Here is a 12,379-nt window from a genome sequence, read left to right as displayed (position 1 = left end):
TACCTTCAGGCAACAGAAGGGAGGTGAGGATGAATAGGACAAGACTGTTGCATTTTATTTTAATCTCTATTGAAGATATACAATTAAATTCCCTTAAGCATAAAGTAAACTAATGTAAGAAACATGAATATCTCTGAATTTTATTACATGAACTAAAAAATAACATATGCTTATAGTAGAGTGACCAATTCCACAGTTCCCCAAAATAAGACTTATTTTTTTTTCCTGCTGTACTAATGTGTTCCATCTTTCAAAAAGAAAGACATGATTTTAATATCACTTAACAATATGTTAAAAAGTAGCCAGGCAGGCCTCCGTGTTAATAGTCGTACACTCTAGAACAGACTTGATGGTGACTACTGGGCGGGTCTCGTGTTCACCTCCTCATTCTGCAGGGGTCTCACACAAGCTGGCTACGGGTTGGGGGTCAGACACGAACAGCAGACTGTGGAGGGCCCGCCTGGGGCAGGGGCACAGGAGGGCTGAGTGACGGCCGACACCCCGGCGGGGACAGGGGACAGGACAGGGTGAGATGCAGAGGCGACGGAGCCACGTGATGATGCAAACTCGAATCTGGCCACCGCCAGGCCGCAGAGGTGGTGGGACGTGGCGGGATCTACTGTTCCAATCCGACAGTACAGGGCTACGATCAGAGAAGCCTCACACACACAGACTACACGCAGGAGGGCTAGCGATGCAGGCCGAGCAGCAGGCTCCCGGTCTGGGGGTGTCTCAGGGTGGCGTGGCCTGGCCCGCCCCCCTCTCCAGGCGGCCCTTGTTCAGTGGGCGGCAAAGGTGGCTTTTTTCAAGCTGAAGTTGGACCCGTTGATAGAATAGGCTACCAATAAAAGTATCATCCATTATATATTTGTATTATGTGGTATATTTCCTTTTCTTGGTATTTAGATACCAATAGTGTTTTCTGAGTAAAAAGTTGCAAATGTCAGTGTGTGAGGTAAGCACTATGAAGATAAAACAAACCAGGGTTCCTTTATATGTAGAATACCTCTTCTAAAATCTTCAATGCACCCTTGCATAAAATTGTAGTTTTTTTCCTCAAAAAAATCACAGAATTGTTACCTCTGATTTTATTGTTTTGATTCTCTCATTATTTTTGTTTTAGGATCAGAGAAGTAGAAAAATGAATAAAATTATGGAGGACAAATGATAATATAACAGAAAATTTTGTTTATCACTGCCCTCTACTGTACGATTTTCTCCAACCTACATTATTTGGTTAAGGAAATGACTATGGTACTAAAAGGCATGGAACATAGTCCCAAGAGTGTTGGGTACTCGCCAGCTGCAACAGCTGTTTGCAGCAGGGTTTCTCAGACGTGGCATTATAGACATTGTGGACCTGATAACAGTTTGCTGTAGGTGGCTATACAGTATACTGTAGGATATTTAGCAGCGTCCCTGGCAAACGTGACAATGAAAAATTCCAGACACTGCATATGTCTACCCGGGGACAAAATCACTTCTGGCTGAGAATCACTGGTTTACAGGTAAGCAATCACAGACATGATGTGGTTTCATTGTGAATCAAGGCTCTAGCCTTTCAGCCATGTTACTTGTTCTTATGGATCCACTTCGAATCAGTTTAGTCCTAAAAACACACTCTGCTGGGTTGGCCAGCATGATGAAGCAACTCAGGTGGTAACAGGACACGGGAGGGATCTATTCCTCTTAATGTCGTCATTGTGCAGTTGTTGCAGGGTATGTGCAGAAGCAGGACTTGACTTGGCATCTGGAATGGTCTCCTCTCTCTACTTTTAGTTCCCAAACCTGAACTATGTTTTGTTGTCACCTTAGCTGATCTTAACTTAGCCTTTTAATGTTGCCCTATGGTCCAGGATTTGACTTTGCAAATAAGTCTTTTCTTTGTTTTTTTTTTTTTCTTACTTCATGATGTTAGATGAAAATGCCTAATGACACATTTCTCACAATGTATCCTGACTTTAAGTGATATAAAACTGTAGATGTTAATAGAAAAACAAGAACAACAGCAAAGTATTTGATTCTGTTCCTATCTTATTAACTGTATCTTTATATTGGTATCTTGCACTTTATCCTGTTGTTGAAATGGTGTGTTCATTATTTATCAGGGAAGCCATCATATCTCAATAGAATTTTTGTGAATTCCTCTTAATGAATTATCAAAATTTAACCACATTATCACACCAATCACATTATGTCTCCTTAAACTTCTGCTTCTCTTATCAAGCTGTACATTCTGCAAGCACAGGAACTGTCAGTGGTAATTGTTGTTCAATAACCTCTGAAATAAACTGTAGCAATATTCTTTCTTGTGTTCCCTAAAAGTCTTATTTATCATTCTAGATTAATATTTAGAACTTCAAAGGATTTTTTTAAAATATAGAGCATCGTGTGTTACCATATTATGTTCGTTGTTCCTCTGTAAAACTTTTAATTAGAAACCATTATGAAGATGGACCTACTCCTGTACTGGAGAATTCTTCAAAGCCTTCTATTGAGAAAATTCTTCACCATTCCAGTCCAGTTACTTGGATGGTCACTGGAATCCTATTTTCTTCACAGAGCTTGGTAGTTAACAATCATGACAACTTCATGTTGCCTTCTCTAGTCTGAACTTGGAAACTTACGAACCTGTGCTTAAGGCTCATGCATTTGGTCATTCAATAATTCATCACATCTTTATTGAACTCATATTACCTGCCAGATCTGTGGATCAACAAATGAATAAAACATGGCCTCTGCCCTTGAGGAATTCCAAATTAGTGAGGGCGGCTTGCTCTACACCACAATGTTGTAAGCCTCATAAGAAATTTATGACCAGAGTATAAAAAAGCACTATATTGTCATCTTTCCACATGGTACTTCCTCAATAATAAGACTACACTAACCAACTTTACAAAAAAAATTTTTTTTCGTTAGTACCAAAATAAAGATCCCTAAGCTTCTAAATCAATTGGATTCATATTAAAACAAGGTAAAAATAAAAAAATTAGAAAAAATCTTGAATCTTCCAAACACCACTTCCTGTCAATACCACACAGCACCTGTGTGATAAAGATAAGGAAAAGTAGAATATTTGGAGGGTTTACAGCAGTGTTAAACATCTTCAGAGACACTGAAATATTTTCATATTTCTTCTCAAAGATAAAATGCTTGGTAATATATCTTTACATTACCAGTCTCTCTAAAATGAATGCTAGAGAAAACCTAAAACTTGAAAAATTAAACCCAGAGAAAAAGTTAAAATTATGCCATTGTATATAAATAAATCTCACCTGCTTCTTGTCAGAAGTATTTACATACACGTACTTAGCATTTTTTTTGACACCCAGAACAGATAATTTTAATATGTCCCTTCTCTACATTTTTCAAAAATAATGGTGAAATTAAATATATAATGATTATGCACAGAATAGAAATTCAGACAGTATACATTTTTCCTTTTAAATCATGATATCACCATGTTTGTGATAATTAACTAGCAGTGAAGAAAAGGGGGAAGAGTATGTGTTAATCTTTTCAACTACATTTAGACATTTTTTGGAAACCTTTAACTGACAAGCACACATGTTTGGGATACACTGTGATAAATCTGAGACACATGTACAATAAGTAATGATCAAATCAAGGTAATTAACAATTCTTTGCTGTTAGAAACCTTCGAATTGCCGGCACCACAGCTCACTTGGCTAATCCTCTGCCTGCGGTGCTGGCACCCTGGATTCTAGTCCCGGTTGCTCTTCTTCCAGTCCAGCTCTCTGCTGTGGCCCGGGAAGGCAGTGGAGGATGGCCCAAGTGCTTGGCCCCTGCACCCACATGGGAGACCAGCAGGAAGCACCTGGTTCCTGGCTTCGGATCGGCGCAGTGCTGGCCTTAGCGGCCATTTGGGGGGTGAACCAACGGAAGGAAGACCTCTCTTTCTCTCACTAACTCTGCCTGTCAAAAAAAAAATAAAATAAAAAAAAAAAAGAAACCTTTGAACTTCTCTCCTAGATTTTTTGAGACTTACACAAGTAGTTAAAAACTATAGTCAACCTACTGTATTACAGAGCACCAAAATATTTTTCTCTAATGGCATTTTGATACTCATTATTCAACCTCTATCTACTTCTCTGTCCCTACCTTTCCTGGTCTCTGGGGACCACTATTCTAGTCTCTGCTATCGTGAGATCACCTTTTTTCAGCTTCTACATATGAGTGAAAAGATAAATACAACATTAAAATTCTATACCAATTAGGTTACAATTGCTAAGAATTCCAAAACAATACATTTCAATTGTCAAGATGTTATTCAGTAATAGGTCTCATGTATAATAAGCAAAAAATATTACATATAACAGTTCATAGTTTTAACATTTTACTTTATTAAAATATTTTTAAAATTTTTATTAGAGATAGAGAGCAAGATCTCATCTACTATTCTGCTTCCCAAATGCTGATAATGTAATGGCTGATGAGTTGAAACTCAATCTAGTTCTCCTACCCGGGTAGTAGGAATCCAACAACTTCAGCTATCATTCATTGCTGGCTCCCAGATGGCAGATGGAATCCTAACGAGTGTCTTGACCATCAGGCCAGATGTTCGCCATACTTTCCACTATAGTAAATTTAAAATACAAATAAAAACTTAAAGTGATAATATACAATGATATAATAGAAAAGCTCAAGTTCCGTTTTCAATTTTATTTCCAGTCACTATTTAACAGGAATATATATTGTCACCAAAATTGCAGTGATTGTGTAGAACTCAGACTAAGGAAGTGTTTTTCCAGAAATATTTTATCACTGACATTGTTCAAAACTGCTGGCATGCAATGCTAAAAAAAAAAAAAGGATACTGAAATGCTACTTTTATTATTGTTTTCAAATACTCTGTGGGGTACACATCCCTTTATTTGCCTTTTCTGATGACTGCTCTTACTGAAATACTCTCGGTATGGTACTTACCATTAATTTTACAAATAATATTTTTGCAATTATATTTACATGCCAGATACTGTTATGTACTCTGAAACATTATCTCTTTTGAGTTGCAACACCAACCCTACAGCATAAGTGCCCTTCCTCACCTTCATTTCAGATGGAAGAAAAAAAAAATTTTTAGGACCTGACTTGGCTCCCATTATATGAGTAAATAACAGGATTAAAACTCAGGTCTGTCAGATTCAGAAGCCCATAACCACCTACTACCATTTTCATTTATTCATGCAGCACATATGAACTTCAGGCCAGTAACAAGCAGTGCCTAAGAAAACAATATCTGAGAGCAAAGGGTTCCAAGATTAGCCAATCACTCCATCTTCCCCAGATAGTTACTCTCCTATTTCTATTATCATAGATTTACCTTTACAGAAAGTTCATCTAAATGTCATTATAGAATAAGTACTCTTTTGCATCTCAATTTTGTTGTTTGCTCTCCTAGGAACTGATATTCATCAGGTATTGGAACATCCAAAGAGAATATCCAATTTTCACATCTTTTCTATTTCTTGTTTGTTCTTTATGGTTTGATTTTACCAATCAGTACTTCTAATACTTAAAATTTCTTGTTTATTCTATCTTCTAACAGTCTCTAGGAACATTCATTTCTTTCAGTGATTTGTAACATTTGCATGTGAGCTTGTCAACAGAAGTTATTCTTCTTGATGTCCGAGCATGAGGTATTATTATATTTTTCTTTGTGTGGGCTCCCACATGGTATAACAGGCCAGGTGGGTTTTCACTACCTTGGTCAAGGGTCTTTCTACCTTGTGAGGTTGAATTAGGATTCCACCTCTACGGGTGGCTCAGGTCTGGAAGCCTAACTTCCTCTGGGTTGGTTTTTCACCCATGACCTCGGGTGGAGGGATGGTCAGCTCTTGGTTGTTTCCCCAGAAAGTTTATATGAAGAAGCAGCTCTTTGTGAATACAGGCTACCTGCAAGATGGTTAGCTTCAGCTCTAAACAAGGGAGCACAGGATGTAAGGTTTGCAAGATTTTTCACTCTACCCGGTCAGAAACCCAAGCCCCAACAATGAAGGCCTATAAATGTCTAAGTTTTTTCAGCTTCAGCTTTTGTTCTCTACTCCAAAACTGAGCTTATTCTTCATCTCTGGCACTTGGGGATTTTGTTACCTTAGTTTAAACCAATTTTTTAAAAAGATTTATTTATTTATTTGAAAGGCAGAGTTAGAGAGAGGCAGAGACAGAGAGAGAGAGGTCCTCCATCTGCTGGTTCACTCCCCAGATGGCCGCAATGGCTGGAGATGCACTGATCCGAAGCCAGGAGCCAGGAGCCAGGAGCTTTCTCCGGGTTCCCCACACAGGTGCAGGGGCCCAAGGACCTGGGCCATCTTTTACTGCTTTGCTAGGCCATAGCAGAGAGCTGGATCAGAAGTGGAGCAGCCGAGACTTAAACCGGCACCCACTTAGGATGCTGGCACGCAGCATTGGCTCTTCCCACTGCGCCATAGTGCTGGCCCCAGTTTTAAGCAATTTTATTGTATTTTATTCAGAATTTCTATTTGTTTTTTGGGGAGAGGTTTTGTGACAGCTTCATATCCAGTAATCCATCATCTATCTCAGTATCTTCTCTTTCCGATCTGCAGAACACATACAGAGCAATCCCCTTTGCAAAATCATTGGCTTCTCTTCTCTCTCCCTGCACTGATCTCCACCCTACCCCCCAGCCCAGGAGCCAGGAAAGTAGAACTTTCCTTAGAGGGGTCTCACTAGTGAATATTGGGCCAGAGAAAAGGCCAAAAACATCTACACTGGTGTAAAGGGAAGACTATCACCCTATTGATGCTCCTTATAACTGATCCAGTGAATGACTCCATGGATTTTAAAAGATGTAAAATTAGAAGGGTTAATGTAAAGCCAGCATTTTATTATGCTTTCCTTTTATATTACATAGGTATGTCAGGCAGGACACACTGCCAGGTGCAAAGTTAAAAAACCAAAACCAAAACCAAAACCTTCTACTTCAAAGTTTTGCCAAAGATTTCAAGATGGTCATTTACTTTGTAAGACAATGAGGTGACAGAAATTTAAAGCACCAATCAAGGGTTCTTTTGAGGACATTCTAGACAAAGGAGTTATACTTTTCTTTGTCTTGAACTCTCATAAACAATCATATTTTGTATTCACTTTCAAATTTCCCCCTAATTTCTTTTTTTTCCCTGGTTTAATAAGGACTTGTTTATTTTGAGAAAAAGGTCCCAACATCAGGCTGTTCACAAAAATAACCCACAGTATCAACTTTAGAAAACAAATATTAAGACTATTACACTACTTTTTTTCTAGAGGATGCATTTGACATGTCAACTCTCATTCACAAAAATACATTGTTACAGTTGTGTTGAATAGCCCCACACAGCACTGTATGTGGGGTAGCACACACTTCTAACTCAAAGCCGCTCCCAGGTGCTACTCGACTAAATGAGATGGCTTTTGCAGTTAGGGAAGCAACTACTGAGCTCATAAATGGGAAGAACTGTGCTCCCTGCATTAACAAGAGATTATTTTGGAGACAGCTGATAAAAACCATACATCCTTTTTATTGTTAAGTCATAAAGAGGTATCAAAATTAAAAGCAAAAATTACAGGGCAAGACTTAACAAAACTACTAGGAGCATCAAAGGAAGTGAAAATGGAACTAGGTGCAGGACAATATGAATTAATGAACATGGGAAGGACAAGGATGGGGCGAACAGTGAGCATGTGCTGAAGATACTAGGGGAGAGGCTCTGGTGAAAATTTTGATTTTAGACAAGGTAAAGAAATAATGGGATAAGATTCCTAAACCCCACTATGTGCTTAAGAGTCATCCTCGCCATTGGCGCTGTCTCTGTTATCCTCTCCTTCCTCAGCCTCTTTTTCATCATCCTTGATCAACTCCAGCTGGTCATCCCCCATCTTCATTATCATCATCATCCAGCAGGTCCCCCTCCTCAGCAGAGTCATCTGCACCCCCCTCAGACTCCAGCTTCACTTTAGTCTCATCTTTCTTCTGGGAGCTGCTGCTCTGCTCCTCTTCTGACTTATCATTCTTCATCTCTACTCCTTGTTTGCTCTGCTCCTTTTCAATTTTTTCCAGGCTTTCCAGCAGAGAATCCACTTTTTGTTTTATCTGGGTCAACAACTTCTTAATGGCATGGAGGTCATCTCTTTTCAACTTTCCAGACTTGGAAGAAGATCCTCGTTGTCCACTCTTAGAATCGAAACCACTTTTTCCCCTTCTTGAGGTGTTTCCTGATACACACTGGCGTTTAGAGAGCACTACAGCCCGAGCAATAGGAGGAGGAGGAGGAACACGTGCTGGGTAGCTGTACATCCTGTCATAATCTCGTTGAAAGTCATAGTCCAAGTCAAAAGAGGAGCCGTACATCTCCGATGCAGATTGTTTCACACCTGCTTTTCCTCAGTTCACTTTTGGCTCTGCAGCCAGATTAATATCTAAAACTTGGCCAGCAATCATTCCGCCATCCTCTCCCACTACTGCAGTTCGGGCATTTCTCTCATTAATGTACTGAACAAAGGCAAAAGTCCTTGTGAACAGAGTTGCCATACTTTGAGAAGATTGCCTCTACATCAGACTTCTCGACCACAAGAGTGTTGAGATTCCCAATGAATACATGGGAGTTCAAGGAGCGAGGATCTGTCTTGTTGGTAACATTGCTTGCCATTGTGTTTGATGCTAGGTTCTTCACAAAGCTGAAAAATGTAGCTGAAGATCAAAAAATCTCACTCAAGCAAAGTTCCACTAACTTATAAATTTCAAGTGATTTGTAACCAGGTGGGGGAGGGAGAAGAGAAGAGATTCGATTCTGAATCTCCCACTCCCGAGTTCTACATGGAGAGGCCGACCGCTGCTCAAGGTAGGCAACAAGGCCACAACTGTACCGCCTTCGTCTCCGCACAAAATGGCCCTAATTTCTTTTTAAAGATGTATGTATTTATTTGTAAGGCTGAGGAGAGAGAGAAAGAAAGGGAGGGAGAGAGAGAGACAATTCCATCTGCTGATTTGCTCCAAATGGCTATAATAGTCAGGTCTGGGCAAGGCTGAAACCAGCAATCTGAAACTCCATTTGGGTCCCTCACATAGGTGGCAGGGGCCCCAGTACTTGGGCCATCTTCAGCAGCTTTCCCAGGTGCATTAGCAAGGACTAGATGGGAAGTGGAGTAACCAGGATTCTGAAACCCTGAGATGGTGGCTGAGTGGCAATGCTCACTCCTCCTAAATTCTAATTCCTTCTTCGGAGCAATACACTTTTGTAGCCTTCCCTGAATCATTTTTCTCTTGAATTTCGTACGACAGTAGCAGTTATCATACCTGGAGGTGAGATGATCCTATAGTTCTGATGGTGTCCAGCCTCAAAAGAACACAACACAGAACTAAGACAGTACAAAGGAGTATCTGCAATATGGGTGCTTAGTGGGGGGACTATGACAGCAGCTGAATCATAACATTCCCCTGCATTAATCTAAGTGCTCTGCATAGATAGCATTTCAATCCAAGATTCCTTTGACTTAGCTACTTAACTATTTCCCATTTACAGATCAGGAAACACACACACACAGTGTTAAAATAACTTTCTCAAGGTTACACAACTTGTGCTAACTTGTGCTAGGAAAGTGACAGAAGGGGGAAAAAGACAAGGAAAATGCTAGTGTTCTTCCAGGGAATCTCAGCAGCAGAAGCTGGTAGATTATGTATTTATTGTGTGTAATCAATGCAATTATGCCACAACGTCATTGGTCTTTGCGTGCCTTCATTCCCAATTTCAAATCTAGAAGATGCATCTGATAGCCTCAGCTTTGGTCTATTCTTGATAAATTAATGACCTATGACCAGGAAGATAGAAATGAAATTCATGTGTGATCACCCCTATAATACCTTCTAAGAGGTACTGCTTAGAAGCCCAGAGAGGCTTTTGAGTATGGTCACTCCGAGTGGTATCTGTATTTGATATCCAATGACAAAAGAAGCTACCACATGTATGTTAATAAATGTGATTTTCTGCAGCAGATACATGTCCCAACAAGGAATTATGTTTATCAACTAGAATACACATTTTATATGTGAGTTTTTGTTTGTTTTCTCTGGAAAATGTATGTATACTGACTGTATTGGGAACCATCTATGATCTCATTTTCCCTATTATGAAAACTTCTCAAGAAGCTGTTTACACTGACATGAGGGACTTCTATTTCTGTCAGCTTGCCATTTTAGCTTCTGAGTGAGCCACCCACTGAAAACAGCTAAGAAGTACATTATTGAATTGGTAGGATAATTGGGGAGAAAAGAAAAGAAAGAAGGAAATTGGGCACATCCTGAGAAATAAATGAGGGCCAAGGTAGACTTTTGTTCAGAGATTATCTGTCAAATTCTACACACCTGGAGCTCCTATTTTTTTTTAAAAGCTGTGTAGCATGCCAGAATCAGATGATTAAAGAAAAGGATCTGCTAAAAAGAGTAACCTATGGGAGATAAAATCTGGAGTCTCAAAGGACTGTACTTCTCATGGAAAGGTGAATGAGAAATAAAGCTCATGAGTAGGAGAGGCCAGAAAGAATATATGCTTGTCTTGTTCTTGGAGCCCAATAAAGAAAGAAAAACTCTTCCCTTTGGGTTAGAGACCTAAATCCAATCTGTGCAATACAATAAGCCTCAAGTGGAGAATTTAATCTGGTCCTAGAGTTGATGGTGTCTCCAAATAACTTGCAGAAGCGAATTCTAATATTCTCTAGGAAATTCAATTTTAACTCCAGTTTCAAAGAATCCTCAAATGTATAACCCCAGAATCATAAATTCATAACCCACAAGGAAACAGGCACCACGAGCAGCATGCCTGTTTTTGAAGAAGCAATTGCCCCAAAACAGTCATAAAATTTTCAATGCTGGATTTAACAGAAACAGAATATAGAGCAGATACGTGTTTAATTTTTATCAACAGCTGGAAAATGGCTTGAAAAGAGAATCCGATGGAACTTTTAAAATTGTCAAGTATCTGAATTTTTTTAAGGTAGAATATTTAAAGAAAGGCAAAGGACAAAGTGAAAAAGTCTCAGAGATGTTCTAAGTGATAATGGAAAAAATGGGAAATAAGCAACACTGAAGAGCTAATCGTTCAGAATTCCCTGGAACTGTTACAGGACACCAATCCTGACATTCAGGAATTCCCTTAAATCCTAAAGCATGCTTTATAAAGCTGAAGAAAGAGAGGAAGTAGAAAGAAAGAAGAGAGGTAGGGTGGGAGGGGGGAGAAGAGGAAGATCCCAATGAATCTGCAAAAATATCAAGGAGATCTTTCAAAGTAGTCAGAAGGAGGGAGAATGGAAAAGAGGGGTAAGGAAGGGAGGGAAAGTGGAAAGGAGGAAGAGTGAAGGTGCTAGATTTTAGCTTCAAGTGTGTAAAATTAACTACGTTAATTCTTAATAGGACCAGGTAAGTTTCCATTGAGATGTATCAACAGGACAGTCAAGCATCCTGCTTAAGACCAGTGGAAAAGCCCTGAGCAGAGGAGCGGCCACGGAGAACACTCACAACCCCACACACAGAGTTTCAACTTCAATCTCCAAGACAGAAACACAACCTTTGAATTACGAACCGACGACACTGTTCCCTGAAAAACGGAGAGTTAAGAAAGATGGGAAACAATAGCACCTAACACTTAGATAAGAGTAAGAATCTTCTGAGGAAAAATATTTTTAAATAAATTCAGCAATGAAAACTTAACATATATCACCGGTCAATATTGGCAGGGAGAAATCCAAAAGTAGGGGAAGACAACGCCCAGGACTTCTAACACACATGCTACTTACGCAACATAATCTAAATTGCTGGTTCAGCTCATTAGACAGCAAGGCTCCACCCGCTACTTATGACTGTTCAGGTCTTTTTTTTTTTGGTTGTTGCTGCTGCATGTACAGGTTGTATGTACAGATTACATGAGGATGACAATGAACTGGACCGAAAAAAGAAAAAAAAAACCACTCTCGTCTAAACTGGCGTTGATGACTATTCGCGCACCTTTCATCCGGGGAGTGCACATACACTCCACAGTTTGATAAACTATTTGAAGGGTACATGGAGTCAAGCAGACGTCCCCTCACCCCCCTTACATTTTCGGCGGTCAACACTGAAGCACCGAATTCTGTCTGCAACAATGGGAATCGCCCGAACTTCGCTGATCACGCTAGCGTTTAGAACCTCTGCTTGTGTGCCCAGCACCAGGCGAAACCCATGACTCACAAACGCCGGGCATGGAACCGCAGCAAAGAACAGGTGAAAAGTTGTTCCTAGTTGTCTGATGCCGGCGCATACAAGTCCCGTCATCCCCTGTGCCAAAATCAACAAATAAACAGAGGCACCGCATTTCGGAGCCCTGCGCGCACC

At 39.9% G+C, this 12,379-nt stretch overlaps 1 pseudogene; it reads right to left on the bottom strand.

Annotated features, from left to right (window-relative positions):
• Window positions 1-7,025: 7,025 nt before the first annotated feature.
• Window positions 7,026-8,767, bottom strand: LOC133764977 (heterogeneous nuclear ribonucleoprotein C-like; annotated as a pseudogene).
• Between the last annotated feature and the right edge of the window lie 3,612 nt (window positions 8,768-12,379).

Source organism: Lepus europaeus, chromosome 1 (genome assembly GCF_033115175.1).
Source record: "Lepus europaeus isolate LE1 chromosome 1, mLepTim1.pri, whole genome shotgun sequence".
Lineage (NCBI taxonomy): Eukaryota > Metazoa > Chordata > Mammalia > Lagomorpha > Leporidae > Lepus > Lepus europaeus.
The sequence above is the reverse complement of the archived record's forward strand: the minus strand, read 5'-3'. Positions and strand labels throughout refer to the sequence as shown.